Source organism: Penaeus monodon, chromosome 39 (assembly GCF_015228065.2).
Source record: "Penaeus monodon isolate SGIC_2016 chromosome 39, NSTDA_Pmon_1, whole genome shotgun sequence".
Taxonomy (NCBI): Eukaryota; Metazoa; Arthropoda; class Malacostraca; order Decapoda; family Penaeidae; genus Penaeus; species Penaeus monodon.
Window position 1 is genome coordinate 14869956 of NC_051424.1, and position 9320 is coordinate 14879275.

Genomic DNA, 9320 nt, shown 5'->3' on the forward strand with positions numbered 1-9320 from the left:
TTCGCACCATGAGTTTATATTTACTTTACTTATTTATACAAGCACACAGAGCTTCTCATTATAAATTCCGCGTCTCAAAAATCACTGGCCAAAAAAATCCTCCGAAGCATTACGTTAACACAGACAACGATTGTGCTAATATATAAATAATTTTATGCCCTACTGTAACAAAAACTATATATGAAATCTAGACAACATAACTATGGTGATAAACTGCATGAATACTACAAGACAACTTATCGGCAGTCCACTCAAGACACTTGTCCGATCGACTGGAACCGTCCCACGCGACCAACCGCCACGCTAACAGTATGGCCCCCCTGTGGCATCAGAATTCCCACAGGAATACTTGTAAAAGTAAATGCAAAAGTGAAAGGTTTAATATAAAATAATGTGGACTTAATTCATATCAAAAATATTAAAAATGGTAAGAGTTACAGAGAACTAAAGGGAACAGGGAAGACTGTGATTGCACTTTACTACGTACTATGTACTTGTTGTAACCCTTTGGGAAAAGTTTTAGTAGCACTCGCTCACGTCTTTTCATTTATCATTATTATTATTATTAAATTTTTATTATTTTTATTATTATTATTATCATTATTATTACATTGTTGTTGTTGTTGTTGTTTTTATTATTTATTTTTTTTTTTAAATTTTTATCATTGTTATTATTATTATTATTATTATTATTATTATTATTACCGATAAATGATAAGATTATAATAAATGATAATAATAATGATATGATGATGATGATAAGATGATGATGTGATGATGATGATGATGTGATGATGATGATGATGATGATATAATAATAAAAATTACTATTATTAATAAAATTATTATCACTATTTTTATTATTATTATTTTTATTATTATTATTATTATTAATTATTATTATTTTTTTGTTAATATTATTATCATTACCATTGTTATTATTATTATTAGTATTAGCATTAGTATTTATCATCATTGTTTATTATTAATATTATTATATGAGATTTATTTTTATTATTATTATAGTCATTCTTATCATTATTATCAACAATGGGTAATAATAATAATAGTAATAATAATGATAATAATAATAATAATAATAACAATTATAATATTTTGATGATAATAATAATAAATAATAAAAATAATAATAATAATAATAATAATAATATAATATAAATAATAATGATATAATAATAATAATAATAAAAAATTATAATAGTAATAATGATAGTAACAATAATGATAATAAAAATATTATATTATATATCATTATTATTTTTATCATTATCATCATTAATGATTTGGGATGCTGCTGCTGCTGAAATTGTAATAATATAATGATAATGTTGATAATGATATTAAAAATAATAATAATAATTATTATTATAGTCATCATTATTATCATTATTATTAATATTGATAATAATAATAATAATAATAGTAATAATATAATAATGAAATGATAATAATAATAAAAACAACAATGATAACGATAAAATATAATAAAGATAATAAATATAATGATTAACAATTAATAAATAAATAAAATAGAAATGATAGTTTTTGATCATCATTATTATCATGGTTGTTGTTATAATCATTACTATTATTATCATTATCATTATTATTGTTATCATCATCTTTTTTAATATCCTTATTATCATTATTATTATAATTACTGCTATTTTTGTTACTAAATATTACTATTATTTTTGTTATCATCATCATTATTATTAGTACTACTATCATCATTATCATTATTAGTGTTTTTATTAATATTAATATTATCATTCTATTATTACCATTGGTAGTAGTAGAGCAGTATCCCCATCAATAATACTATTATTATTATTACGTTGCTATTATTATCAAAGATTTGTTATTGCCCATGTTACTTTTTATTATTATCAGTATTACTAATATACCAATTAAAATTATTACAAACGGTAGTAGTGCTCTCATAAATACGGGATCATTCATAGGAAACGTACAAAGCACAAAGCGTACAAAGCCTGGTGTTTTACCCCAAAACAAATCTTCATTGTTCACTCTCGGCACACCCGGGCGCTTTCATTTTGGCTTCTATTGCCGACTCGGAACAGAAATGGCTGACAGCCAAGGTAATATTCCTCTTATACGTTGCTTGTTTGAAGGTCGGCACCTCGGGGCCCGTTGAACAGGTACACGTGACCTTGCAAGTTAAGATATCTATATGATTGTCTACCTATTTTATCTGCCATATAAACACATACACACGAAACAAGAGTGAGAGAAAGAGAGAGAAAGAGAGAGAGGAGAGAGAGAGAGAGAGAGAAGAGAGAGGAGAGAGGGGAGAGAGGGAGAGAGGGAAGGGGGGGGGGAGAGAGAGAGAGAGAGAGAGAGAGAGAGTGTGTTGAGGCGAAGACGAAATGTCTCCATTAGGTCTTGCACCGAAAAAGGTGTGTGGTACTGTAATTAAGAAGCATTAATTAAGGAAAAGTGCCCAAAAATATATTTACATATCTGATTAGTCAACTAAAAACGGATGTAAAAGGATGCTTTTTCATGTGCAGAACATTCTCTGGAGAATTAAATTTAAATTAATAGAAAATAAAGATGTTGTAAACGTGGTTATTTTAATCGCTTCTATATACTATGTATCTCACGGAAAGGTAAAAAAACTGCATTCGATAATAAATCCTTTATGGAGATTTCAGGCAGTTTTGCAAAGAAGAAATACTATACTGTACTGACAGATAATAAATCACATTTGAGACAGGACGGTGATTATTATATATGTATATATATATATATATATATATATATATATATATATATATCAATATATATATATATATGTATGTATGTATGTATGTATGTATAAATAAATATATATATATATTTTAAAATATATATATATATATATATATATGTGTGGGGTGTGTGTGTGTGTGCGCATGTGGGGTGTGTGGGGTGTGTGTGTGTGTGTGCGTGTGTGTGTGTTTTGTGTGTGCGTGTGTGTGTGTGTGTGTGTTGGTTTTGTGGGGCGTGTGTGTGTGTGTACGTGTGTGTGTGGTGTGTGTGTGTGTTTGTGTGCGTGTGTGTATGTGTGTGTGTGTGTGTGTGTGTGTATTTGTGTACGTATGTAGACATGTATTTACTTATACACACATAGACACGAACGCGTATATAGTCCCACGGAAACATTTATTTATACCAGGAGTTTGGTAACCATGCAACCAAATGACTATCGATTGAACCAGATCAGCCCACGCTAGAAACACTTCCCTTTATAACATGGAATGTTTTATGTACATTCACACTGTTACTCACTCATTCTTTCATTAGTTACTCAAACACACATACATACTTGTGTTACTCGTATTCATATTACCAATTCATATTCAGAACTTTTACATTTCCATTCATATATCTCATTTCCTCGCGAATCACGTCAACAGGGCAGAGTCCCATCCGAGCTGGCCACAAAGAAAAATGTATCTGATGCTATGGAAGGATTCCCTTTTAATATCTGTACATTTTTTCATCGACAGTGAATGACTTCCTTCATAAGAAATTCTACGGTATATTTCCAGTATGTATGCTGGATACTCGTCTCGGTTCTGGTCAGTTGCTATTCTTTTTAATAAAAAATTGCACTCATTATAATCAACAAAGTCTGTAGCAGGCATATTACTTTATCTATATATTACCTACCGACCACCTCACAATATTACTATCAGTTCAAAGAACACATCCCTCAAAAACTACGTTTGTCAAATTCAGCACCATGAGTTTATATTTACTTACTTATTTATCAAGCAACACAGAGCTTCTCATTATAAATTCGGCGTCTCAAAAATCACTGGCCAACAAAATCCTCCGAAGCATTACGTTAACAAAGACAACGATTTGTGCTAATATATAAATAATTTATGCCCTACTGTAACAAAATCTATATATGAGCTCTAGAAACATTACTATGGTGATAAAACTGCATGAATACATACAAAACAACTTATCGGCAGTCCACTCAAGACACTTGTCAACGATCGACTGGAACCGTCCCACGCGACCAACCGCCACGCTAACAGTATGGCCCCCGCTGTGGCATCAGAATTCCCACAGGAATACTTGTAACAGTAAATGCAACAGTGAAAGGTTTAATATAAAATAATGTGGACTTAATTCATATCAAATATAATTAAGTGGTAAGAGTTACAGAGAACTAAAGGGAACAAGGGAAGACTGTGATTGCACTTTACTACGTACTATGTACTTGTGTAACCCATGGAAACGTTTAGTAGCACTCGCTCCAGTCTTTTCATTTATCATTATTATTATTATTATCATTATTATTATTATTATTATTATTATTATTATTATTGTTGTTGTTGTTGTTGTTGTTGTTGTTGTTATTATTATTATTATCATTATTATTATTATTATTATATTATTATTATTATTATTATTATTATTATTATTACCGATAATAATGATAATGATTATAATAATAATGATAATTATGATGATGATGATGATGATGATGATGATGATGATGATGATGATGATGATGATGATGATGATGATGATGATGATGATAATAATAATAAAAATAATTTTTATTATTACTATTATTATTATCATTTTTTATTATTATTATCATTATTATCATCATCATTATCCTTATTACTATTATTGTTATTGTTGTTGTTAATATTATTATCATTACCATTGTTAGTATTATTATTAGTATTAGCATTAGTATTATCATCATTGTTATTATTAATATTTTTACTATGAGATTTTTTTTCATTATTATTATAGTCATTCTTATCATTATTATCAACAATAATAATAATAATAATAATAATAATAAAAATAACAATTATAATAATTATGATAATAATCATAATAATTATAATAATAATAATACATAATAATAATGATAATAATAATAATAATAATAATAGTAATAATAATAAAATAATAATAATGATAATAATGATAACAATAATGATCATATAATAGTAATAATGATAGTAATAATAATGATAATGTTGATAATTATATTAATAATATAATAATTATTATTATAGTCATCATTATTATCATTATTATTGATATTGATAATAATAATAATAATAATAGTAATAATATAATAATGATAATGATAATGATAATAATAACAACAATAATAACGATAACTATAATAAAGATAATAAATATAATGATTAACATATTAATAAATATAATAAAAATAGATATAATAATTATGATCATCATTATTATCATGGTTGTTGTTATAATCATTACTATTATTATCATTATCATTATTATTGTTATCATCATCCTTATTAATATCCTTATTATCATTATTATTATAATTACTGCTATTTTTGTTACTACTATTACTATTATTATTGTTATCATCATCATTATTATTAGTACTACTATCATCATTATCATTATTAGTGTTATTATTAATATTAATATTATCATTCTATTATTACCATTGGTGGGGGCCGCGGTGGCCGAATGGTTAGAGCGTCGGACTCAAAAACTGTCACGACGGCAATCTGAGTTCGAGGGTTCGAGTCACCGACCGCCGCGTTGTTTCCCTTGGGCAAGGAACTTCACCCCGATTGCCTACCTAGCCACTGGGTGGCCAAGCCAGCCCAAGTCAAGTGCTGGTCCCAAGCCCGGATAAATAGAGAGAATGATTACCTAAAAGGTAACACCGGCACTCTCCGTGGAAAGGAACTAGGGACCCTACCACGTACTCACTCCAAGAGCATCACAACATGAAAATTACAATTAATTAAGTATCATGCTGTGACCACGGCGGCTCAGACATGAACCTACCGTTAAAAGAAGAGAGAAATTACCAGGGGTGTAGTAGAGCATTTCCCCCATCAATAATATATTTTATTTTAACGTGTATTATTATCAATGATATTTTTTATTCCCCATGTTACTTTTTTGTTAGTTTTATCAGTTTTATAATATACCAATTAACATTATTATCAAAAGGTAGTGTGCTTCAAAATAGTATATTCATAGGAAAAACAAAGCAAAAAGCGTACAAAGCCTGGTGTTTTCCCAAAAACAAAATTTTCCCCATTGTCACTTCGGCAAAACGGACGCTTTCATTTTGGCTTCTATTGCGACTCGGAACAGAAATGGTGACACCCAAGGTAATTTTCCCTTTATCCCTTTTGTTTGTTTGAAGGTCGGCACATCGGGGGCCCGTTAACAGGTCAGGGCCCTTGAAGTTAAGATATCAATAGATTTTCCCCCCTTTTATCGCCATATAAACACATACACACGAACAGAGAGAGAGAGAAAGAGAGAGAAAGAGGAGAGAGGAGAGAGAGAGAGGAGGAAAAGAGAGAGAAGAAAAAGAGAGAGAGAGAGAGAGAGAGAGGAGAGGGGGAAAGAGGAGGGAGTGTGTGGTTAGGCAAAAGGACGAGTGTCCCATTAGGTCTTGCACCAAAAAAGGGTGTGGTAGTGGCGCGAAGCGAGAGTCGTTCGGATTGATTCGTCACCACAGTTTATGAGCGAGCTCCCCGCCACTGTGAGGTATGGACCACGCAGCTAATCTCTCACTCGCGGAGTGTCTCCTTGCCGACGGCCCCGGCTGCCTCCGAACCTTCCATGTCTCCAGCTTGAGGTGGTCAACCTACTCGGCGTCTATAGTCGTAAGCAGTATTTGGTCCTATGAACTGCACTGCAAGTACCCCTTTCTTTCCACCTGCTTTACTTATTTCTCATCTAGTTCTTTTTTCTCAAGTGCTCATTTCCTTTCCTTTTAATCTCATACTGCGGTTAACGCCAAGGTAATCAAACAAAAACAAAACACTTCTCATTCTCTCTGTGTCGTTACCTCTCTGTTTCATTTCCTATCATGTACTCATTGTAAGGCGCTCTCATATGCCCACATACACGATGAATTTATTTCAGGCAAGCTTCAGCAGGACTCAGAATGAAAGACTTGTCAACATGCAACCGATCAGCATCACCTCGCCATGATATGGAACAGTAAATCAAAGATTTTGTGACTTAAACGAAGTAAAGTCCACCCAGATACTGATAACAGAATGGTCTGAAAGTTATTCGAAGTAGACTGTGAATCTAGCTTGTCTGAATTTGAAAGAATCATTAATAAAAAGTGAATATATTTTAGGTATCAACATAACTGTATGCTAATCCGCAAATTCAGCCACAAACACCTCACTCAAACCTGAGTCAGAACCACGGCACTGGAAAGCTTTGTGGTCTTTCTATCTTTTCCTACCTTTTACTCTCTCTTTTTCGTCTACCCATATGTGATAATAACGGGATGAATGATATGAACACAGTACATACCTGCTGAATTCTTTCACCCGCACCCCATACTAAAATTATTGATTTTGTGCACGTAACTTGAAATATTTTTCTTAATCAATTTATTTCAACTAATTTTATCTCTTGTTCTTTGCACAGCTCCATACTGCGATGGCGAGCAGGACTGAATTAAGCAAAGGTTTCCTCCCTGTCTCAGCGCCTCCAGTCCTACCTGTTCCGCCCTCCTTCCAGCCTCCCTTTCCAATATTCTTCCGGGCTCTCCTCCGAAACATCGCTGCATAGGAGCCGAGTTATCTTCAGTATCGGGGAAGTGCCGATATTCTGGCCCTTAAGCGACCGTTATTGAGTCTCTTCATATTCGCCTTCGGTCAGCTCTCTCCTGCTATTCTTCGTCTTCCTTGCCAGTATTCGCTTTCTTTCGTAACCTTTTCGGTGCCGTATCTAGTCTACTTGGACACGATTCCTATCCCTCCTAATCTACTTGCTCGCCAGGATGTAGCTTGCTCTCCTCTCATTTATTTTGAATTTAAAATGTTCTAAACAGACAAAATACTTTTTCAGCAATATCTCACGCCTTTTCACAGAAGTTTTTATGTAGGAAACGTGAAAAACGATATTCTTATTAACATTTATACTTATTGACATTAATTCCTAGCAGGGAGTCTTTTGCCGCAACTTCCGCTGGAGATTTGCAGCTTCATTCACTAAGCGAACACTGTGTAGTTATAAAAACTAACAAGAATGACGTCTGTTCGTTATAAGAGGAAAGGTGGCATATCCAATGCATTATTGATATGCCTACCTATGCACACCTACTCTTACATTTGCCACAACTATGTTTACCTTTTCCGTAATTACGTTTCTGATATCACAACCACAAATTTCCTGAAATCTACAGACCAGCCAAACAGAAATAAAAAATTCCAAAGCGCCTTAATACACTTCACCCACCTATTTGCAGTTGGGGTTAAATATTAATAAAACAAAACTTCCTGTACAGCAGACTTTCCAAACTGCACTTTATCATACCAAAGAATCCAACTACAACATACCGCGGCCGAATACTGTGGATACGCCGTTAAAGTTCTCAAAGCAGAAATGAGAATGATTTGAGGTAATTCTCTTAGATAAGTTGTCATCCATCAAAGGATATAACAGATCTATAAAATAACTGAACCTATCACACACACACGCACACACGCACGCACGCACACACTCACACACGCACACACGCACACAAAAACACACACACACACACACACACACACACACACACACACACACACACACACACACCACACACACACACACACACACTCACAGGCCCACTATATGACTATGAAACAGTAGCATTCTGGAATTAATTTGCAAGAGGAAAGCAAATATAATATGTGCATGGATATATAACACACAATAAGAAAGGGAATAATCATAGAAGCATTAATTTAAGGAAAAGTACCAAATATATATTTACATATCTGATTAGTCAACTAAAAACGGATGTAAAAGAGGAGTGCTTATCATGTGCAGAACAATTCTCTGGAGAATTAATTGAAATTAATAGAAATAAAGATGTTGTAAACGTGGTTATATAATCTGCTTCTATATACTATGTATCTCACGGAAAGGTAAAAAAACTGCAATCAATAAATAAATCCTTTATGGAGGATTTCAGGCAGTTTTGCAAAGAAGAAATACTATACTGTACTGACAGATAATAAATCACATTTGAGACAGGACGGTGATTATATATATATGTATATATATATATATATATATATATATATATATATATATATATATATATATATATATATATATGTTGTGTGTGTGTGGTGTGTTGTGTGTGTGTGTGTGTGTGTGTGTGTGTGTGTGTGTGTGTGTGTGTGTGCGTGTGTGTGTGTGTGTTGTGTGTGTGTGTGCGTGTGGTGTGTGTGTGTTGTGTGTGTGTGTGTGTGTGTGTTTGTGTGTGTGTGTGTGTGTGTGTTTTT

At 32.2% G+C, this 9320-nt stretch overlaps 1 protein-coding gene across 2 annotated transcripts in view; it reads right to left on the reverse strand.

Annotated features, from left to right (window-relative positions):
- Nucleotides 1-9320, reverse strand: part of LOC119597570 (collectin-10-like) — a 37252-nt gene that overhangs the window by 17009 nt on the left and 10923 nt on the right. The gene's annotated exons all lie outside the window — the stretch shown is intronic.